Source organism: Ambystoma mexicanum, chromosome 1p (genome assembly GCF_040938575.1).
Source record: "Ambystoma mexicanum isolate Mex_15411 chromosome 1p, UKY_AmexF1_1, whole genome shotgun sequence".
NCBI lineage: Eukaryota > Metazoa > Chordata > Amphibia > Caudata > Ambystomatidae > Ambystoma > Ambystoma mexicanum.
In genome coordinates this window covers 1,356,190,398-1,356,214,627 of record NC_090921.1, presented here as the reverse complement: position 1 = coordinate 1,356,214,627, position 24,230 = coordinate 1,356,190,398, and the positions used below count along the sequence as shown (strand labels likewise).

Below are 24,230 nucleotides of genomic sequence, written 5' to 3'. Positions count from 1 at the left end.
AATTGCAGATCCAACCATCCCTACAGCAAGTCGCGCCCACCCCACCCTCCAGACCCACACCTAGATGAACCATCCCTCCCCCCACAGACAAATGTACCCCGTCCCTCCCATCAAACCAACACCAATGTGCCCCCATACCACCATCCCAACCCACACCTAGATGACCCAGACCCAGTGTGCCATCTTCTCTCCTTCCAGACTCACGCCCATGTGGTCCATCCCTCCCCAGACCATACCAATGTGCCCCATCCCTCCCATTAAAGCCACACCAATGTGCCCATGTGCCTCTCCTGAACCACACGCAGATAGCACCAGCCAACCCCCTCTAAAACCACCCATCCTAAACACACCCTCATGAAACATTAAATTACTCTATTAGTCCCATGTGATCAGTTAAACCCCACCATCCACTGTCCCTTTTCTTGGCCCGCCATACCTTCACGTTGACTAAATGAACATGATGATTTTTAAAGTAAATGTAATTTTCCGCTCCCGTCTGAAGCTAGTGTCTTGCAGGAACGTTCGCGGTATCCCGAAGAAAATTCTAATTGTATCCTCTACCAGCCAAGAGCACACAGATTGCTGCTGCTCTTGCAGCCTGGCAGGCAGATCCTTCCCGGTTCCCTATCAGAAAAAATGACGACGAGGGAACAAGACGAATTCAGACACTCCAGGGTCTTGCAGAAACTGTTGGGTCCTACACTAATGTATGCAGGTAAACTCAGTTGCATGTGGAATGTTCTTTTAGAATGTTTATTAATGTATGCAGGGAACATTCTTTTTAAATCAGTTGGGGGCTTTTTCTTGTTTTATTCCGAACCGGTGGATGCCTTTCCCTTGCCTTCATTACTCACCAATTTACTCTTAAATAAATGTACATCTACACTACAGACCGCATTGGTTTACATTTGTTATCTATGTGATGGACAACCCCACATTGGCGACGAGGATGGGATTAAGCAAAGGTGCAAATGTCCATCCAGATGAAGGAGCAGCTGCACTAACAGATCGTTCGCAGTACGGTGAAAAGAAGAAAGGCGGCGCATGCAGTTTCGTTAGTAGAGATGAGCAGGAAGAACTGCATGAGGTAAAAGGCATTCGGGCAGAAGGGCTGGTGCCATGGGGAGGCATCCACCGGGTCCGTTATCCACCCCTTCCTCTAGTTAAGGAGTCCGCTAAGAAGGGGGTGGAGGAAGTCATTGACATATGGCATTGTGGCGACTTGGTGTGCTGTGTTGGCGGACTTGGAACAGCTCGGAGCACTCTAGCCGCAGAAATTATGGCAGAAACAGAGAGTTTCCCCTTGCGCTGTGTGCCGATAGACAAGAGTGGAATGGGCGGGGAAGCAGTTTGTGGACCGTGATTGAATATGCTTGTGTAAGAGGGCATGTTTCACCTTTTGCCTTTGGAGGGCATGGTTCGTGTTGTGCGGAGTCTCCGCCGGAGCTGACTGCTGAGAGTGAAATGAGGACGTCGCTGGCGGGAGGGTTAACTCCTTCTGTTCACGAGAACGACGGTTGGCCTGATGTTAAGAGAATGCGCCACGTGAATATGAAAGAAGCACGGTCCGTGTTTTCTAAAGAAGGTTGGCATTAGTTTGAAGTTGACTGGGATCGCGAATAGAGAATCACAGAGTGTTCAACAATGGACAGGCTCATTTCTATGATGAACAATTGCAATGAAAATATTATTGTGCCTCTGCGCTTGCCGGATGAAAGAACTTCCTGCATTGTCTGTATACAATGTTTGTTTTTATCGGAGAAGTCAGCATCAAGTTTGTCTTGGAGTCCTGGTGAAGCAAACAAGGACATAGCAAGTCATAATAACTGTGTTTGTACTGTGTCGACGTCTCTAGGACAGAATATCAAGTGTGTAAAATGTCAAGAGCCAGCAGGGAGGCGGCTGGACGACGCTTCATCTGATTACAATTGGATTGATGATATGTTCGGGAACTTTACGGAGCCGTCTTCACAGGTTCATGATGACTATTTAGAAAGTACTGAAATGTGTCCTGTCATCACAGAGAAAAACAAAAGTTCAAAGTTAGTTTGGATTGATGAATACTTTGGGCACTTTAAGGAGCCTTTGAGGAAGAAAATATTTTGCTAACATGGCTCATGGAAAAGAAAGTGGTGTTGATGACGAAATGTTCCCTGTTGTCAATAACACTATGATGAAAATGCTTTCCATCTAATAACTCTTCCTTCTCAGAATTTATGGTTATCTTGTTGGAATTTAAGTTCCTTGCTCTAAGTGTTTTTCTTACAAGATGGGTTTTTCTTGTACAATTTATGACAGCAATAGGGGCAAGTTGTAAGTGAGTTTTTTTCTTCATTCTGTCCCTCACACTATGTGCATTTTGGTTTTTAGAGTTTTGGTAAAAGGTGCAACGGTTGGATTAGCTTGTTGGTCTTCGCACTAGGTGCACATTTTAGAGTTTTGGTAAAAGGTGCAACAATTTTGGTGAATGGTTGACCTTCGCACTAGGTGCAATTTTTGGAGTTTTGGTAAAAGGTGCAAAGGTTGGATTAGCTCGTTGGCCTTCGCACTAGGTGCACATTTTAGAGTTTTGGTAAAAGGTGCAATGATTTAGTGAATGGTTCACCTTCGCACTAGGTGCATTATGTAAAAGGTGTAACAATTTTAGTGCATTCTTGCCCTTCGCACTAGGTGCATTATGGAAAGGGTGCAACGGTTTTCGTGAACGCGTTAATCGTCGCACTAAGTGCATTATAGAAAAGTGCAAGTTTTGTTGTCCTCGCACCACGTGCATTTTTCATGTTTTTTGGGTAAAAGGTGCAAGTTTGTTTTACACTTGTTATCTTCGCACTATGTTGCATTTCGCAGTTGTTTGGTCGGACTACAGTCCCTCGCACCACGTGCATTTATTAGTACTTAGGTGGTGAGATTTTGGGTTTTCACCCATTGTGTGGGTGGTTTGATATTTGTGTCAAGTTGGAGGGATTGTGTGTCCTGGGTTTTGCCGTCTTGCGGCGTAGGTCATCTTGACATGGAATTCCCACTATTTTGACAATGTTTTGTTGGGAGTATGTGAACGCATGTGTGTGTATCTCTTTTTCTTTTTTTTTAAATTTGTTTTTTTTATTGACAATAAACATACAAGGTAGGGTGCGTCGGCAATCCCCGCCTGCCATATAGCAAACAAACAAAAATGTCAACTTAATTTTATCTTTTAAACCCATCCCCCTCCCCTCTTCCTCCCCTCCCCCCCAACTTTGCTCCGTACCAAGTCTTGAGGTTTTGCAGGTTATAGCATTTGCGAGAGCACCTTCGGACATCGCTATGTACACTAATGTAAACTTTGACACACGTGGGATCTGCTTGATTCAAGGCCGTCTGAGGGCCCAACTAACTCTGGGGTTGGAGCTGGAGTGATAACATGAAATACATAATAAATCATTTTCTTCTTCTTTTTTTTTTTTTTTTTTTTACAGACGCATTGAAACACAGTCATCATGTAGGAGCACCGCAGTCCATTCCTGCGTAAATTCCAATACCGAGTCATTTTTCACTGCTGTAAGCTTTTCATAGGTAAAAATCGACCTTAATTTACAAAGCCATTCCTCCTTGGACGGTGCTAGGACACTTTTCCATTTTTGAGCCAATGCTAATCTCCCCGCCCTCAGCATGGCCCCAATAACTCTCGGGAATGCATTCTGTTCCGTCTCCGGCATGGGAGTACCTAGGAGAATTTCCAGGGGGAGTAGGGTTGGGCAAAACCCCTCTATGTCCTTTATCCAGCTGAGCAGTTCAGACCAGTATACCTGAATAACCGGACATCCCCACCACATATGGAACCACGTGCCCCTTTGGAGACATAACCTCGGACAGAAGGGGGATACTTCTACAAACATTCTGGACAGGGTAGCCGGGGAGCGATGCCAGGAATGGAGAATCTTAAAGCTATGCTCCATGGCAGCGGTATACAGGGAACCCGTGAAAATGGACTTAAATATTGCCCTCCATGTATGGTCATCCACCGTCATGCCCAGCCTTTCCTCCCAAATTCGCTTAAAGGGTTGTCTACCCTCCAGGTTAGCCGTTATCAGTGCACTATAAAACTTAGATAGAGAGCCTTTCCGAGAGACACTTTTAGTTATTACATTTTCAAAGGGGGTGAGGGGGCGTTTCAGGTTGTCCGCCCACCGAGGGTGAGTCAGGATTCCCTTTAAGCGTAGATATTCGAAGATCGAGGGTGGGTTGTCGCCCAATGCCTCACATAGTTGGTCATAGTCTATGAAGCCCTCTTCGCGTAGTAGTTGGGAGATCCTCTCCAAACCCATGTCTGACCACGCCTGAGTATATCGGAAGCCTCTGGTGTCTAGATTGACTGGGGGACCCCACAGAGATGTTAAGGGGGACGGCCAGGATGACAGTACTTTGTTATCTTTATTCGGTTTCCAGGCAGTCCATAGGGCCGCTAACGTGGGGTGTGTTCTGAGGTGGGAGGGGAGGGCTTTGGGGGAGGCCCATAGCAGGTCTCTGACTTTCTTCGGGTGGGTGTGGATATCTTCTATATATGTCCAGTATGTCCTCATATCCTCCCGCATGTGTTCCATCATCACCCGGAGCTGTGCCGCTTTATAGTATAGCCTAAAGTCAGGGAGGCCAAATCCACCATGAGTTTTCGGAAGGGTCAAGGTGGAGAACTTGACTCTTGCTCTCCTCCCGTCCCATATAAACTGAAGAACTCGGGATTGTAGAGCCTCAAAAAAGGCGTCAGGGATCACCACAGGGAGGGCCGCGAAGAGATACAGAAGGCGAGGCAAGACATTCATTTTAACAGTGACCATACGCCCGAACCAGGAGAGAGTAAGTGGCGCCCATCTTTTGAGATCATTGCTAATCTTGGCCAATATTTCGGGGAAATGTCTCTGGTATAGTGATGAAAGGTCCCTAGGAATGCAGGTACCCAGATACCTAGTGGATTCTCGTTCTATTCTTACCCCCAATATTTCAGAACTATTTCCAATATCATGATCCACCAGCCCCATAGGCATAATACTGGATTTGGACGCGTTTATCTTGAGTCCCGAGAATGCACCATAATAGTTTATAAGCTCGAACAATCTGGGCAGTGAAACCTGGAGGTTGGTCAGGTAACCCAAGATATCATCTGCAAATAGGGAGAGTTTGAAGTCGCAGTCCTCACAGCGTATCCCCGAGATTTCCTGGTCCGCTCTAATCGCTATGGCCAGAGGCTCCATTGCCAATGCATATAGAAGGGGAGAAAGGGGACAGCCCTGTCGGGTTCCTCTGGACAGAGCCAGGGGTTCCGATGTGCCACCATTGACCAAAACTCTTGCTATAGGACCATTATATAGTGCTGAGACCCACCCACAGAAATGTTCCCCCAGGCCCATTTTCTGAAGAACTCTACCCATATAAGGCCATTCGACACGGTCGAAGGCCTTCTCAGAGTCCAGTGCCAGCAAATAGCCCTCCACTCCCTGCCTAGAGGCCTCATGCATGAGGTCTAGGGTCTTCCGTATATTATCCCAACCCTGGCGTCCCGGAATAAAGCCTACCTGATCCCCGTGTATTAAGGAGGGGAGGAGCTTCGCCAATCTGTTCGCCAGAAGTTTTGCCAGGATTTTAACATCCACGTTAAGAAGGGATATAGGTCGATATGATTGACACTGGGAGGGATCCTTCCCTTCTTTGGGAAGCACTACTATCAGGGCCGACATCATCGAGGGGGGAAGGGAACCCTGGACTAGCGCTGAGTTAAACATCTTAGCCATAAATGGGGCTAATGTTGACCGGTAGGTCTTGTAAAACTTGACCGTAAACCCATCATCCCCTGGAGCTGTACCACTTTTCAATGAGGATATGGTGTCAATTATCTCCTCTGGGGTGACGGGGAGTTCTAGTGTACTTGCTTTTTCGGGGGAGAGACCGGGAATCGGGAGCGAGTCCAGGAAGTCGTCAATCTCGATTCCATCTCCTGTGTACTCCGAGCAGTACAGGTGCTCATAGTAAAATAGCTGAACAGTTTCGGCTGTACTATCTCTAGCTGTCGATTCCCCTCCCGGAGAGCGGATGGAGTTCACCCTTCTACTGTTTCTGAGTTCGCGAAGCCTCCAAGCTAGTATTCTATCCGCCTTTTGCCCCTTTTCCATATACTTCTGTTTCAGAAAGGACAGTTTTCTTTCCGTTTGGCCCACCTGAAGGTCAGCCAATTTTGAGCGCAACCTTTGAAGCTCCTCCCACTTTCCGGGGAACATTTGCGTTTTTAATTTCCCTCCCGGTTGAATGGCCTCTATCTTTTCCTTCAATAGTTTCTCCTCGTGGCCCCTCTCCCTTTTTTTCCTCGAGCCTGTTTCAATGAGAATGCCCCTAATGGTTGCCTTGAACGCCTCCCAGACTCCATTGACCCCAACCTCCCCATTATCATTTATAGTGAAATATTCAGTGATATCTGTAAGGAGGGATTGGCGTACTTCTTTGTCATGCAGTAGAAGATCATTACACCTCCACAGGGAGCCTGGTGGCGGGGCCGGGGGGATACCCATTTTTATTCTAACCAAGTCATGGTCTGTCCAAGGGGCAACCTCCACCCCCGAGTCTGTGACCTCTCCCCGAAGCGTAGAGTCCACTAGAATATAATCAATACGGGAAAATGTAGCGTGAGTCTTAGAAAAAAACGTGAAGGCGGGGTCATGGCCTTGCCTACTGTGGTGTGTATCGCTCAAGCCCAGCTCATCGTTAACTGTTTGGAAAACCTCAGCCAATTTTCTGTGAAGTCGCTGATTAGGACACGGGATGGGCGACCTCCTGTCCCGCTCGGGGTTGAGAACCATATTAAAATCCCCACCAACCAATAAAGTACCCTCCGAGAAAGCCATGATCTTATCTTTCATCCCCACCCAAAAGTTATCTTGCCCCTCGTTTGGAGCATATACGCAAACCAGGGTAAACAGTCGGCCCCTTACCTCCCCCTTGACCATGATATATCGCTCTTCCGGGTCTGCCCTCTGGGCTTTGTGAACAAAATGGGCCCCAGGAGAGACCAGTAGTGCAACTCCCCGTTTCTTGGCCAAGAAGGACGCTGTATACGTCTGTTCAATTGTCTTAGCCCTCAGCTTCGGTTCTTTGCCCCTAACCCAGTGCGTTTCTTGCACAAATAGAAAGTGGAGCCGGAGCCTTGAGAATTCCCTCACCAGCAGCGACCTTTTAGTGGGAGAGTTGAGCCCCCGCACATTTAACGAGCCCACTGTCAAAAATTGTGTTGAATCATCCATCATAGCGATGGTGAAGGCTCATGACTCCTCTCCACAAAGCAAGTACTTTCAGTGCTCCCGCAATGGTCCCGCCCCTTGCTATATTCAAAGGACAGAATTGTATGTTCGTAGCAAAACAGAAGACTTGAACAAACCCCAACATTTTCTTCCCCCCTCCCTCTTCCCCCCCGAACGCCTGGTAATACAGCGGCGTCATCCTGTCGCTGAGCCAGGCCACCAATGTCTCCCCCCTCCGGGCTCTTGAACTCTACAAAAACCAACAACTTGAGCCCCTCCACCCCCTTCTTGCATTTAGACTGTAAACATTTACAGCGCTCCCCCAATCGAATTAAAGTACAAACTTGTCCACGAAGCTTCCTGTGGTTCCTCAAGTGTCTGGTTGACCAGGGGATGCCGGCGCCACTCTTCTGAACTTCCTGTGGCCTCGGACTTTACGTCTCCCCCGTGGAGCCTTTGTCCCCCCCGGGCCAACCGGTTCTCTCATACTCCCTTGCTCTCCGACTTCCATGTTTGGTTCTTCCAGGAGTTCTCCCGACACCCTACGAATATCATCCTCCGTGACCAGGGCATATTTGTATCCCTCCAATTCGAAAGAAAGTGAAAAAGGGTACCCCCATCTGTATCGGACCCCCTTGGTCTAGAGCATTTTCGTTAGCGGGGAGCACATCCGACGTCTCGCCAGAGTGAAGGCGGACAGGTCCTGATACACTGAAATCTGGGCCTCCTCCCAGACCACCGGGCCCCTCTTGCGTGCCAGTTCCAGGATTATGCTCTTCTCCGCAAAGTAATGGAATCGTACGAGGATGGATCTGGGGCCTCTGTTAGCCGCCCCCGCCCTGTGGGCTCTGTCAATAGTAGGCTCGTTCGTATTTTCACCTTCGAAAAGAATTCCCACCACCGCATTTACGGCTTTGATAATGTCCGTTTGCGTTTCGCCTTCCCGCTCAGGAAAGCCCAAAAAGCGCAGGTTACTGCGGCGTTCCCCGTTTTCCAAGTCATCAAGCTTTAGAGAGCATTTCTCTTCTCTCCTCTCGAGCTCTGATAGGCGCATATCAAATTGAGTCTCCAAAATGTCGTTTGAGGATGAGTTATTTTCGAGCATTTGGACCCTATCCTCTATATTGTCCACTTTTTTATCCAGGGTGTCCAGCCGTACTGCTATGTCCGCTCTGAAGCCTCTTATTTCCTCTAGGAGGGCAGCCATACCTTTAGTGACTGTACTGGTGTCTGACAGTTCCTGATGAGTCGGGGCCGCCATCTCCGGGTTGGTTGGTGGGCTTGGGTTCCGATGTCTAAATCTCTGCAGAGACTCCTTCCAGTTCATAGGCTCACCCCCACCCTCTCCCCTAGGTCTCTTTCTGAGTGTTTCGGACCGAGTGGGCTGTGTGGCTGCTCCAGAGGGGGAAGGGCAACCAGAGGTTTCCACTGTATAGGGCCCAAGCTTCGTGCTCCCTGTTGGGGCGGGGGGTTGCTTGAATCAGACCTCCAGGTCGTGGTTTGCAAGGGTCTATCGCTCGCTGACCATGCTGTCCGTCGTGACATGTACTCCTGAGGCTGGACACTGTAGTGGAGCCCAGCAGTCGGCGCATTAGGTAGTCCCCGGAACGATCCCCTCTGCCCCGAATGCTAATGTGTGGCCAGGGGCCCTCTCGTGCCGTATGGTGTCCCCAGAGTCCGCTCCGCCTAGGGGAGCCTGTGCTCCGAGGGTCCGGAGAAAAACGGCCCCACAAGCCAAGAGGAGGACAGTATTTAAAATGGCGCCCTCCGCGCCTGTGGCGTACGCTCCTACGCCGGCTCCCCGGGCCCTCCGCGCTCCGTAGGAGAGTCCAAGCCGGAAGAGGAAAGAAAGCCCGAAGCGCTATGAGGCCTCGCCCGGATGCCCCTCACCAGCGCGGGCCTCACACAAGTCGCAGCTGCTCCTCTCCGCCTAGTATACAGCCGCCGTAGGGGGAGGCCGGCCCTATGGAGCAAGCGTCCACTCACTCTTCTCCCTGCTGCTGAGCCGCCTGGAACAGCAGCGGCAACCAATGCGGCGGGACGTCGCTCCCCTGGGCCCCAGCTCAGCCGCGGCTCTCCGTTACTTCTCGCGGAGCCGCGGCGCGGGGGAAGGCGGGGCTCCCTCTCCCTCCCAAGCTCCAGAACTCGGCGAAATCTCCGAGTCGAAAGACCGGAGTTGGGGCATTCAGGGGCCCCGAGGTGTCCGCTGGCCACGGGGGGGGTCGGCGCTTCACTCCTGGGGGTCGAGGGGGGGCTCAGGTCCCTCTAACGGCGCCCGGTGGAGGAGACTAGTGCAGATGCGTCAGTGCATCTCTGCGCCCCCTGGTGGTCCCTGTATCTCTTTTTCATCACACCTTTGTGACGTGTTCAACCGGGCATTATTTTGTTTTGTGCACTTTGATGCACTGAGGGTTAGTTGTGGGTTTAGCATGGACTGTGTAGGGGGGCTGGTTCCCGTATTGTGAGGATGTAGTGGTAATGGCCTGCCACAGCTCAGATGGTTTTGGATACTCATGTTGAAGGACTAATGAGATATTGTGAAGGGTGCAATTGTTTGATCCAACACATATGTTTATGTATTTTTCATCTTATTAATGATTTGCACTATACTGGATGAGTTCTTTGTCAATGAAATCTTCAACATTCTTGTGGTACAGCTTGATGAAAAGTTTTTGTTTTGCGATTTCATATATTTGCCTTATTATATTAATGTTTCAAGTGTTAAAGGGGGGAGATGTGTTGGGTCCTACACTAATGTATGCAGGTAAGCTCAGTTCCATGTGGAATGTTCTTTTAGAATGTTTATTAATGTATGCAGGGAACTTTCTTTTCAAATCAGTTGGGGGCTTGCTCTTGTTTTATTCCGAACCGGTGGATGTCTTTCCCTTGCCTTCATTACTCACCAATTTACTCTTAAATAAATGTACATCTAGACTACAGACCGCGTGTTTTCCATTTGTTATATATATGATGGACAACCCCACAGAAACGTTCCCGGTATCCCGAAGAAAATGCTCACCCTAACCACTCTAAGCCAAAGGCACGCAGAGTCCGGCTGCACCGGTGGACAAAGCCTTTCCGCGATTCCTGCTGCTCTTGCAGCCTGAGTGTACCCGAGTTTCAGCACGAACCAAAGACACGCAGAGTCCTGTTGCACTTGCACCGGCGTCCAGAGCCTTCCCACTTCCCGAATCCCGCTCACTGAAATTGTTCCGGAACCGCTTCATTGCTCCGGAAAAATCACAATGATGACGTTAGAAGTCACGTGAAGAAGAGTAGGCGGTTGCTAGGGTCCTTTCTCGGATGGGAATTAGATACTGCCAATACAGTATTGCTCAATTATTCATAATGCAGACAGTACGTTGCTTTCAGGGAACGTGACAGGCCACGTTGCTTGGTCCATTCCTCTAAGAGAATGGGACGCTATTAGTCACTACGCTTAGGCTTGAGGACGTTAGTCCCATCAGATGTTGGGAACTGGGAGGCTGTTTTTTTGTGGGACTAACCTGAGGGAAAACTGGATCGAGCTTTCTTGTCAGTACCAAGATATTTTTTATCCTTTTTTTTTATTTTTTATTGTTATGATGAATGTATCGGTCAGTTTTCTTGCCGGCATTTGAAAGACTTCACCACCTAGCCGTCTGCAGAAATGAAGGTAATTGATGTTCTGTTTTGTAAAGACGATGTATGTCCTTTCCGCAAGCGTATTCAATGATTACAAGTCGCTTTAAAAGTTTGACAAAAGCCCACGGCAATAGCCAGTGTAGTCATTTCAGTTTGTTTCATTTCTTTTTGTAACGAATGTCTTTTTGTAGTTAAGTACTTGAACCAAATTGCCCCAAACAGTACACAATTAATGTTTTAATTGAGAGTTATTTGACCGTATGCTTTGAGTGCTTTTAGAGTGACATGCATTTAAGGTGACTGTCAATGTCTTCATTAAAGTCTATTCACCGATATAGGGTTTGCCTTGTGTGTATGAACTGACTGCACGTCAGGTCACATTCGCTAGAAGCGTCTTAGTGCCAAGGTATGTCAACATTGTACATAATGGGACCTCGCCCATTAAAAACAAAATCCTTACCCGCCCTGGCGACTCAACCGGTTGAGTGGTACGATTTCTTTGGGGCTAATTCGTGGTTAATTTCCTAAAATTAATAGTCAAAAGTTTTCATGTCCCAGCAATTATAGCGGGTAAAAAATGCACGTATTCGCTGGGAGAGTTCTAAGGGTCAGGGCAGGTGTCTGTGTGTGACAGAGACTGTGAGCGGGGGTTAAAGTGGGGGTATGAGATAGATGTAGGGATGGATTTTAGGGGATGAAATGTTAGCTTTAAATATTATCAATACCAAGTGAGTGTCAATTAAGGTGCCTCAATGCCAGTCATTAGAGAAACATAACACCCCCCTCCCAAAAAACATTATTGATCTAGCTTTTTTTTTTACGGTGCTTACTCGGTCCTGTCGCTTCTTGACACTATAAATAGGAATGTTCCCTTTAACCAACTCACTTTTACCTGTTTTTACCAACCCTCAACACAATTCAACTCGGGCATGATTTAACCTCAGTGTTAGCATACCAACTTCGTGTGAGGGACACAAGGTTAGTTCACATTTGGTGGCATCTTTCTGAAGGAAAGTGTTACAAGGCTGCACCCCAGCGACGCTTCCACTTACCAGTGCTGATTGTTTTCCTTCTCACTAACACAAGCGCTCAGAATGTATTATTTGTCCAAGATCACAAAACGGTACTTGCTGCAATGAACAAACATGCTCCCCTCGCCCTGGCTCCAAGACGTCATGCTGTATCTAAAATAAAATACTGTTTCTGGTAAATGTGTTGTAAAATAAAAGTGAGGCCTGAGGTTTATTTTACCCTCGTCTAGGACATCTATTATTGCAGATGTATATGTTGGCGGTCTCTTGAATTGAGACTGCTTAACTCACTTTGTATTGAACTTTTACTTAACCACCTCCATGGTACATGTCAAACTTGTCAAGCAGTATTCTGATTACAAACCCAATAATGAAATACACGTTTTCTTTCTTCTAACATAATGTTTTTTTTCAACTGTTACATGCGATCCAAGCAGAACATGCTACCTATATCATCCTACAGCATTGTTATCTTCATGAGCATCTTCTTTTAGACCCATGTCACAGTCATTTCTGGTATATCATGTGATCGCAACACCCACGCATATTACATTTCCTGACCCAGCCCCTCGTCACGCACCCCACAGTCACTAGAGGCATTTTGTCTGAATAGTCTATAAATGGCATCCACACATTTCTGTATTTTAGTCTGTGGATGAGGGGCCCAGTGACGCAACTGTGCATGGTGAAACCTTTTTGACTCACCAACAGGGAAAGTGTCTTTACAGTCCAGAAAGGATAGTGTTTGTCCCTCCTCCTACAGTTGGTGAAGGCGAAATGGACCCCCATTCAACCAATCCCTAAAGCTTTCTTTTGTTCTACCCGGCTGAAAGTCGGATTATGCCAGATAGGGAGAGCCGTTCCATTCCAGTAATCGTATTTTTGATCAAAGCTAACATAGGAAACTCCTCCCGGATGCACAGAGGCAATCGTACCGAGAGAAAGGAACATCTTTGAATCCACAAGAATCTACACACAAGGGAAAAAAAAGAAAAAAAGGAAAAAAAAAAAGGGAAAAAGAACAAAAGGAAGACAAATAGAGAGCCGATGAGAGAGAAAATTGAATACCAATCAATACTGAATCAGAATTATGAGAAACATGACAAGGAATCTCCCCTGAGGAACCGTGGCTAAAGTCATGGGGAAACACGTGTTGGGAGACAATTTGGGAGACAAAGTTTGTTTATTGAAACTTTAAGTGTATGGAGTATCCAGAACCTATACTGAATAAACAAATTGGAATTAACATAACCAAGTGATTGAGTAATTCTTCCCAAGGAGCGCACTAAAGGGTACCAACTTTATTTCTCGGAATTGTACATATATTGCTGCAGCCACAATACAGGCACCCCTGGTGCAGACCCTTGGCCATCTGAGAAAGGAACCAGAGAGGCACAAAGGCTTCGCTCTAGATAGGAACTCAAGCCGACATTGGCTGCAACATCTGTTTTTTTCAAAAAGCCTAGCAATAATGACCATTATCAGAGAAGTCAAGGCTAAGGTTAATTTTCGATCGTATTCATCAAAGATGACCTGCGACCAATCATTTGCACTTAGACTTGGTCTACTTTCACAAAATTTCCCAAAATGAATACTTCGCTCATGGTAAATGCTTCATCTTTGTTACACAGTCTGCACAGATTTTCTACTTGTAACCAAACATTTGTTCGTTCTCTTGTCAGAAGCAAGTTCATACGAAACGTCATCTAAAGCTGTCTTCGCTTTTGGTCAGGAAACATTTTCAAATGATTTTTAGTTTCATTTACTGCTCGTTTTTGACTCGGAATGTTTTTTGTTATTCAAAGGTTTTGATACTGAACACCTGTTGAGATCCAGTCTCCACAGCTTTTTCTTAACTTGATTTGCATTGGATTGCAAGGTAGACCGGTCCGTATCTAATGCCACCAGTATATCATTAGATCGAGCAGCCCACATGGCCAAAACAGAGTAACTCTTTGTGTTTACTGAATGTTTCAATATTTCAAATGGGGGGGGTCTAAAGTCCTCTTTCAAAATAAATTATGCCCCCTTAGGAATTTGAGTAGCTTTGCCTGAAACATCTGCAAAGTGAAGTCAGGGATTTTTAACTGGCTGCCGCTATCCTACCAAACCAAGATATCTCCTGCTTATCCCACCTATCCAGATCCTCGATGGAGTCACTTCGTTCTGCATTCTAAATATATTTCCCGCACACCACCTTCAGTGAAGTGTGGCACTTTAGCTACAAAGTTTCATTTAATTGGACTTATATTATCCCATTTCCCAAACTGTGAGAATGTTGTTAAATGTACAAAGACTGTCTGGCATTATGAAGCAACTGTGTGTAAATTGAGGCAGCATTCAAAAGTAAGAAAAATTCCTTTGTGTACCTCGGTAGATACTTGTGTCATGCTATAAAATTATTGAAATTAGTAGTTGTATACATGGTTAATATTAAATGGAGCGTTAACTGCCATCATGCCTGCTTTTCCACGTAGGTGGTGGTGCTGCCGCCGTCACAAAAGCATTTAATTCTCTGCGCATCCATAATGAAAAGATGCTTCCAATGTTGGATAGCATTTCAATTGCTTACTCTATCAATGTTGTTGGGTGACAATGTATCGATTGAGATGCAAAGGATTAAGTAGCTAGATTACTTTTGAACATGCATTTTTATTATGAATGAAATATGTATGTAAAAAATATTTACAAAAAAAAGAAACGCACACAACTGCAGCAAACGCACACTTCAGTTTCAATAATACACAAATAAAAGTTTTGAACTTACACAATTAGTCCTAGGGGAGTAAAGGTATGATGAGACCTGGTTGGAATTTGTTTAAAAAGGTCTATAAAGCGGTGGTAAACATTTTCACATTAATTCATGGATTATTTGCGCCGAAAAAAACGGGATTTGTGCGCCATTCTGCCCGCAAAACTCCAGGGATTTGCTAAACAGGGATTTGCGGGCAGAATGGCGCACAAATCCTGTTTTTTTCGGCGCAAATAATCCATGAATTACCCCCTTTTTTTAAATTGCAAGCTTCTAGCCAGCTATATAAAGTGATTCACCACCTCAATATTGCACATGTACACAGCACACCATTCCGTTATTACTAGCCAATGTCAAGTGCACATTTGAATCCAGCATAAAATAATTCTGTAAGTAGTACTGAAAGCACCAAGGGGCAACTATCGAAGCAGATCGTATTTATTTCTGGCGAGCCACGGCCAGAGTAAAACTGCAGCCCTTTGGGGTTGACACAGTAATAGCAGCTATGTTTAGGAAAGTGGCACTATTATGCGATTTGTTTGGCTGGTGCTACACATGGCAATGCGAGAACGATGTAAGACTCTGTTCGTGTGATGCAGGTATGCACAGCGTCACGCCCCATTTCTTCTCATGAAATGTGTGCTTAGCTATTTGAGAACCAGAATAGAAGTCATATGGGTGGTGCTAGCTATATGGCCGGGACACACATGTAATAAATAGAATGACCCACTAGAAGCAGTCTATTGAGCCATATGGCTATGCTGATTGGAATTTTACAGCTCTCGAATGGTGTTGAAGAGCTGTACCCACCCTGTCAAAGTTCAGAGGATGCGCTGTTAAGGTCGTCGCTAATGCATGCGACTAAATGCATCATGCGGACTCATTCTGTATAAGGCTCGTTGTGTAAACCTCTGAGGTTTCTGTTTCGGGGATGGGGGGTGGGGGGTGCACAATTTAAGATTGAAGTGGGTTGTCTGCGGTTCGCCCACCCTCTTCCAGGGTTGAATTAAAAACTGATCTATGGACACACCCACCCCTCGGCCCCGTATAATGCTAGCAAAAATGTTGGGAGCATGTACACCTTGAAAGCTACTCAAGTACTTTAGAATCTGTGCCGGTTTATGTATCGTTACCGTACATGTATATGATGGATGAACTTCATCCAAATCTGCTAAAAGCATGGCGGGAAATAACGGGGAGTTCTGTGAAAATTATGGTAGCTTTATTAAGTACATTCAAAATGACCACCCACATAAAGACTAGCGAGAAATGTTCTGATTACTTACCGGTAATCTTCGTTACGCCTAGTCCTACTCTTCCTCGTCACAGTACTTACCTCATGAGGCACCCGCCTCCGACACAGGACCTTCTTCTATTTCTTCTTATTTCTATAACTCCTCCCCCACACCCACGTCACTTAGTTTAATATTACCAAGCCGTAGCATGGGACCTTCCCCGCAGGGAGGGTGAGGAGGGTCGTCAGTACTGTGACGAGGTAGAGACGGGCTAGGAGTAATGAAGATTACCTGTAAGTAATCGGAACATTACCTCCACGTCCACTCTTCCTCGTCCCAGTACTTAACTCATGAGGTATACCAAAGCAACAAACGGGGGAAAAAGGTCCCAATGAGACACAGAGTCAAAACAGTGCAGAAACACACACCTTTAATAACTTCAATTTTACATCCCCACAGACAAAACTCCAACCCCGAAGGAACCAACCCCCGAGTGGGAGACATTCAACCTATAGTGGTTGATGAAGGTGCTCTGATCAGCCCAAGTGGCAGCTCTACATATCTCCTGTAGAGAAACCCCCCCTAGCATCGGCCCAGGAGGCCGCCAAACCTCTGGTTGACCGCCCCTGAACGTGCGCAGGCACAGGCAGGCCCGAAGCCACATAGGCCATGGAGACCACAAGACGGATCCATCGGCTAATGGACACTACAGATGCCTTACGCCCAGCCAGGCCAAAAGTAATCAGAAGACTGTCAGAGCGGCGGAAAGGGGCAGTTCTAGCCAAGTACTCCAACACCGCCCGCTGCACATCAATGTTATGCCAAGCCACTTCCTCTGGCGTTTGCGGATTTTGAAAAAAGGCAGGGAGAACCAGATCCTGAGAGGTGTGAAAACGAGAAACAACTTTAGGGAGAAACTTCGGATCACACCTCAGCACCACCGAGTCCGGCAGAACCCTCAGGAAAGGGGGGGTGACATAACAGAGCCCCAATCTCCCCAAGCCTACGGGCAGAAGTTATGTCAATCAGAAAAGTAGTCTTCAGCATCAGATGTTTCATATCAATTTCGGAAATGGGCTCAAAGGGAGGCCCTTGAAGAAACTTTAAGACAAGAGGGAGATCCCAGGGAGGAAGCCCCTTATAAGTACAAGGACGGGAAGAAGAAAAACCCCTGAGCAACTTCCCCACCAACACCTCCCCATCCAAGTGCCCATCAGAGTCCCCCAAAAGGAATTTTATGGAGGCCCCCCTGAGAGCGAAGCGTGGAAACCGCCAGGCCCTTGTCAAACCCATCCCGGAGGAATTGAAGGATAGCGGGGAGGCCAGAACGCAGGGGGGGAATCCCAGACCGCCCACACCAGTCCCGGAAATGGCTCCAATGTCTGCCGTAAGCCTTCAGAGTGGAGGGTCTAAGTGCATTCATTATGGAATCTACCACAGGACCAGAAAACCCCTGAGATATCAGCCTAGCCCGTGCAATATCCACACTGCCCATTGTATCTAGCGGACCCCCAACCATAGCTCCCCCAGAAGGGGACAAGGCCACTTCGGAACCAGCCAAGGCTCCTGGCACCGAAGCTCCAACAGAGAGGGGAACCAACTCCGGCGGGGCCAGTACGGAGCGAACAACAATACAGTCACCCTGGATATTCTGATGCGCTGAACCACCCGGGGCAGAAGAGGAATAGGTGGAAAATCATAAAGGAGACCCTGAGGCCACTGCACAGAGAGGGCGTCCACCCCCCACGCACCCTCTGTCTGAAAACGAGAGCAGAAGAGGGGAACTTTTGCTGAGGCTGGAGACGCAAACAGGTCCAGAATAGGGGTCCCGAACCTAACACAGATCTCTGAAAAAATCTGGGTCGAGAGGACCAGTTCCACCGAGGAGGGAAACCGGCGGCTGAGTAGATCCGCCCGAACATTGTCCACCCCCCTGATATGTGAAGCCACCAGGGACACCAGATGTGATTCCCCCCAAGCACCTATCTGAGCTGCCAGGGCATTCAAGGAGCGGCCGGAAACCCCTTGGCGGTTGACGTAAGCCAAAGCTGTCGTATTGTCCGTCCGGACCAAAACTGCCCGGCCCATCAGCAACCTCCTGAAGTACACCAGAGCCCGGAGAATGGCACACAACTCTCGCCAATTGGATGTCCGATGGCTCTCTTCCGGATCCCACAACCCCTGAGCAGAGAGGACTCCCAACGTAGCTCCCCAGCCCCTTCCACTGGTGTCGGTAGTAAGTGTGGTCACAGGAGGAAGGATCAGGGACACCCCAGCCCGTAGTTTCGGAAGCCTCAACCACCACTGCAGGGAGACCCGCAGCGCCAGAGACACCGGAATCAAAGCCTCGAAAGCTTGAGATGAAAGAAGCCAGTGGGAGAGAAGGTAGGACACCAGGGGGCGTAGATGAAGACGGGCCCAGGGAACTAGAAACACGCAAGAAGCCATGTGCCCCTGAAATTTCAGCAATAGGCGGGCCGGGACATACTGCCTCCCGAGAACCCTGCCCAGAACAGTCAGCAAGCGACTGACCCTCTCCAGGGACAGGAACACCTTCCCCATCCTGGTGCAAACCTGTGCACCAATGAAAACTAGATCCTGAGAAGCCTCCAGTTGGGACTTCTGCCAGTTCACCAGAAACCCCAGTCCTGAAATGCCTGGCAGACCAATCGGAGATGAGAAATGACAGTCTGCCGGCAGGACGCTTTGATCAACCAATCGTCCAGGTAGGGAAATATCTGAATGCCCCGCAGATGTAACTGCGCCACCAGGGGAGCCACCATCTTGGTGAAAACTCTGGGGGCAGATCGCAGTCCGAACGGGAGCACCCTGAACTGAAAATGTCAGGATCCCACTGCAAAGCGGAAGAACTGCATGTGCCAGGGACGGAGAGCCACATGGTGATAAGCGTCCTGGAGATCCAGAGAAGTCATCCAATCCCCCTTTAATAACATCGGAAGAATGTTCTGTAAAGTCTCCATCTTGAAGTGTTCCTTTTGGACAAAGCAGTTCAGCGCTTTGAGGTCCAGAATTAGACGGTACTTCCCTGAAGGTTTGGGGACCAGGAACACCCGTGAGTAGAACCCCTGACCCTGCACAGGGAGAGGAACGGGCATGATGGCCGCCTTCAACACTAATTCGGAGAGCGCAGCGTCCATGGCCAACCTCTTGAGCCGAGACCTGGGAACCACAGTCCGAACCATGCAATGCTGGACAGGAGGAGACAGGAAATGCGCTTGACACCCCCATCGTACTGTGTCCAGAACCCATGAGTCGGAACACCACCTTTCCCATACTGGAAAAAACTGCCGGAGCCGCCTGCCCACTGGCAATTCCAAACCGTCAGGACTTAGGTGCCGGCCCAGGACGTGAAGAGCATGGAGGACCCCGACCCCCCCCCCTAGCTCTCCGAAAAGAATGTGATGAGGAGCCAGGAAAAGACCTGCTGGTCACCGGACCAGCCCAAGAGGAAGATTTCTTGGCCGTTGAAGGAGGCTTGCGTCGAAGTTTGTCAGCATGGTTGTCCGCCCTAAAAACTTTGCCTTGAGGATAAGGTGCACAATCACCAAAAAGCCTGGACCCAGTGAAAGGAAGTTTCAGGGCAGCCGCCTTCTGAGACCCATCAGTCTTCCAGTCCCTTAGGTGCAAATGCCTCTGGGCAGATATACCAGCCCCCATGGTCATGGCTGAACCACGCACCCCATCAAAAGCCAGATCGGCCAAAAACTCAACCTGTCTCTGCATGTCTGTAAGCAAAGGGGCACAATCAGAGCCTTCATTGACAGCCTTTTTCAACTCCCTGAAACCATTCAACACTGTTTCAGCCGTGTAGGAACCATAGACATTTTCTCGAAGGGCCAGATGCGCCCCTGCATGAACCTTCTTAAGGCCGGAATTAACTCGGCGGTCCACTGGATCCCGGACAGCCGCCTCCTCGGCCGGCATAGAGGAGTGACCCACCAGGCTGGCGAGGATATCGACGACCTCAACTGGATCAGACAGCAAAGTCTCGCCCTTCAAAGGGTAAAGTTTGGACATGAAGCGGGGCATTGCAATCTTCTCCGGGTCATGCCATTCACGGAGGATTTTTTTCCCGGATATCGGAAACCAATGGCAACCCCTTCCTAGGTGTATGCCTATACTGGCGAATAGAAGGGTCGGCCCCCTCCACCGGCACCAGGGGCTCTGAAAATCCCATGCAATCCCCAACTTGAGCCAGCACCTCCTCCACTCCCTCCCTGTCCAGATACTTCCCTTCAGCATCAGCCGAAGAGGAACAAGAAGAGGCCGATGACTCAGCGCCAGAAGAAGAGGAGGATGAGGAAGACAGACGCCTGCGCTTGTGTCCATGAGCACTTGTGCGACTCCCTTTACGATGCTTAAGCAGCTTCTTCAACTCCTTTCTGGTCAGGGAAAAACGCTTAGCCTTCTTCTTTCTCTTTCTGTGTAAATCAGGAGAAGAGGAAGAAGAAGAAGACAGGACCAGATGCCTGCTCTTTGCAGAATGTTTTCCCATGTTGAGTAAGCTCAAAAACAGTGACCAAGGAAGCCTGCTTCACCAAAGACCCCTGTACACCGAATCAAGGCTCCACATACAAACAATTGCTAACGTGCCTCTCCCACATTCAAATAGAGGCCAGAAAGAACAACAACCAATAGGAACAACATCAATTAATTCCCATGGCAATATGCCTGCAGCACCAGAGGAGGAGCCCACCCTCCTCCGGAGCACGTGGCTCAAACAAGAAAAAGGAGCCGCCAATCCGTGCACAGCCGCCCATGCAGCATGGCCATGCAACAGGAAAAACATGCCCCCCTTCTCCTTACCTTAACCCGGGTCCGTTCTCCCAGAACCCGGGCCACGATGCCCTGCGCTGGCCAAAGCCCAGCAGAAACCAGGCAAGGCAGCCTGACTCAACCGGGTCCCAAGCCCCTCAGGGAACCCAGGAGTCTTGCCACACCTGAAGGAGCCGAAGGCCCCGCCACCCAGCCCCACCAGGGGGCCAGCATTCGGAGCTCCCCAGCGCCCCGCGCCGGGAAGAAAAAACAAGCCCAACCTGCCGGAGGCATGAAAAATTAAACTAAGTGACGTGGGTGTGGGGGAGGAGTTATAGAAATAAGAAGAAATAGAAGAAGGTCCTGTGTCGGAGGCGGGTGCCTCATGAGGTAAATACTGGGATGAGGAAGAGTGGAGGTGGAGGTAAGGAAGAAGATGCAGAAGAACCTGGATACACGTCAAGACGAATTAAAAAAAACAAAAAGCTTCAAAATACAAATGAAATAAAATGGACCATCAAAGTGGCAGATTTTCCCACTGCCTCTGCCAATTAAGAGTAAATGGAGCTCAAGACTGAACTAGCTGCCATAATGTTTTGTCAATCGCGCCTTGATCAAAAATATTGTAGTAATGTCATTTGTTTTACAGTTAAAAGGAACATTTGGAAATCAAGTCATTAGAGAAATATTTATATGGCTATTGTTTTCATGTTCAATTTTATTTTAGGACTTTCGCGCAACATGTTTCGCACGTGAAGCTTTCTCAAGGTTTGCATTGTTCTTTGACTGCATTCTACTGGCAATGTCTGTTGCTTAGGGGCATGGACGCTTGCCAGTGCAGGAAATAGATATTTTTTTTTGTTTTGTTTTTTTTTAACTGTGCGTTCCCACCTGCGATGAGCGGGGATGAGTCGGATGGCTATTGTTTTACACTCCCCTTTCCGCATAAACGTTTGCCTTGCGGAAGATTAATCATGAATCCCTGGAAAACACAAGGGTGAGGCTTTTCCTATAACGTTGATAATGTTGTAAGCAAAGTATAAAAGGCGCACACTTTTTAAACCTAAAAAGCTGTACTTAAGGAGTTCCTGCACAGTATAGTCTTGACGGGAGATTTCGTGGGAGTTCTGCTTCAGACCCTCAAGTGGTCTTGTTGATCGGTCTCTCCTGAGCCTAACCACCTGGGTTCGAATCCCTGCTTAGGTGACACAGCATTCTGAACGCACACAAATAAATAGTATGCGAATGGTTTCCCTGGATCCGTGATCACGGTAGACCTGTTTTTTGTCGCATCTGTGGAAAATCCGACTTGGTGCCAGCAGTGACGCTTGCACTATTTGTTACTACTACGTTGGGTTTGGCCGGTTGTGCAATAGTGGTGTTGGAAGTGAAATCCATGATTTTTTTTTGTAGGGAATACAAAATAATATTTTTGCCTATAGCCGGGAAGATCTGCTTCTCAGCCGGTGAAGCCAGGCGGGGGTCAATCCGGCTCGAGCCAAGTGGCCAATTCAAGACTGAACCTATTCTTGAGCCACTGGCATTAAAACCTGGGCTGTGCCGCCCCTGCTCGCCTATGGTCGTACACATAAAAGCAGCAAATGCAACTCTTGACTGAAAGGGTGCGAGCATCATGTCGATCTTCTCAATCTTTGCTCGCCACACAACTGACGGCTAAAATGCAGCAGGAGGAGCTGAGTCACTTGCAAATAGCTTTTAACATCTCGTTATGATGAATTTTGCCAGCGGCAGAAAAAAAATGGGAAGGTTGAGGTTGATTGTCTTCTAGTCCGAACGATAGTACCGAGTGTTTCTCTCTCCACTTGCAAAACACATACACCTACCTTTTCAACTTCATATGATATATTTGTTATGTCACAGTGGTAGCGCTATTTACGAACATGTTAATTTATAAACTGAACGTGGGAAAGGGATGTTTTAAAAATATTTTCAATAAAATCGTATAACAAAAAAACTGTTTTATTCCGTAAAATACATCTTTACATTTTGTTTTCAGAATGTTATTCTTGCTATCTGACATAAAAAGTTGCAACAATCAAACCCCACGAGAGACGTGTGTGCGTGTTTAATTACGTTTTAAAATGCTTGTTTGGAGACGGGAGCTCCAATAAAATTGTAGCTGTCCAGTATTTAGTTATTGTAAAAGGATCATTTTGCTTCAGTTATTGTGTATGGTGATGGTGGTGTCACTTTTCTTCAAATCTCTGTTAAGCAAAAGGGATATGACTGTATTTTTTTTTAATTTTGTCTTACCTGGCTGTAAGACTGCAAGTAACAAGGACATTGAATCTTTCACCTTTAAGCCCACTCGTTGTTGGATCCTTTTATCCCACTCCAGCAACTAGGCAAAATTGGTTGAGAAAGATGTACTCTCCATTTTGTGGTGGTCTACATCTTCTGAGGTCCGAGACAGCCATTGTACTTTGGAGAATGGATGGTGTAGTGATAACCATGCACTGCTACAGACATATTTACTGCTGTGTATTTTGCAAAGCTAGCATTGTACTTCTTGATTGACGGTTCTCTAGTACACAGCCATGCTCCTGATGAGACTGTACCTTTCCTGTGCATTTGTAGTTGTATTTGTCCTTTGTCATTGTTCAGATATATTCTTTTTTTATTTAATTTATTTCTACTGCGCCAGAGTCCACAGGCATCAGGGTGCAAAACATACAACATGCATTGTTTACAGGCTGAAGAACTGGTTTATTCAAACAGAGTGGTTTTCAGATTTTTTTCTGAAAGCAGCATAATTTGCCTCTGCTCGCATAGATGCAGGAAGTTTTATTCCAGTTGCTTGCAGCATTACTGGGTAAAGATCTTCCTGATCCTCTGGCTCTTTTAACACAAGGTATAGTCAAAAGATGTGTGGCGCTTGAATGCAAGGTCCTGCTTGGAGAGTATTTCCTTAATGTTTGCTTCAGATATTGTGGAGCCTCTCCATACAGACATTTATGAGCAAGAGCCAACGTCTTAAATACGATTCTTTTTTCTATGGGTAGCCAATGAAGCTCCCTAAGGTGGTGTGAAATTTGATCCCTCCTAGTTGCGTTGTAAATTATTCTCACAGCGTCGTTCTGAATTGTGTGCAACTTTTGGATGTTCCCTTTACTTGCTCCGGTCATTAGGGCGTTGCAGTAATCCAGCCGGGGCATAATTATGGCTCTAACTAAAGTTTCACAATTTTTGCGTGATACCAGAGGATTAATCTGTCTTAGAAGTCTGAGATGGTATTGTGTGTTTTTTGTCACATATTTGACATCTTTGTCCACATTTAGGGAGGCCGCAAGTATAGTGTTTTTTTTCTTTTCAACTACCTTAATGGCACATGTCAATCATAAAGCTTGTATAGGATTGATCCATTCGTTTTCTAGCCTGATTAGAACTATTTAGACACATCCAATTTTCAATCATTCACTCGAATAGGAGTTATTGTGTCTTTTGTGTGGTCACCAGTAAGGTCCATCACCAGTTGGAAGTCATCATTCTCTTCATTTTTCATGCTTGCCGGACCGAGTCAAAGCCTTTT

At 47.3% G+C, this 24,230-nt stretch overlaps 1 protein-coding gene across 1 annotated transcript in view; it reads left to right on the top strand.

Annotated features, from left to right (window-relative positions):
* The first annotated feature begins 10,689 nt into the window (after window positions 1–10,689).
* The window catches only part of SPHK2 (sphingosine kinase 2), a 374,111-nt gene continuing 360,570 nt past the window's right edge, over window positions 10,690–24,230 (top strand). The window contains exon 1 of the mRNA XM_069607036.1: window positions 10,690–10,917. The gene's annotated coding sequence lies outside the window, so the exon portion shown is untranslated. The remainder of the gene's footprint in view (window positions 10,918–24,230) is intronic.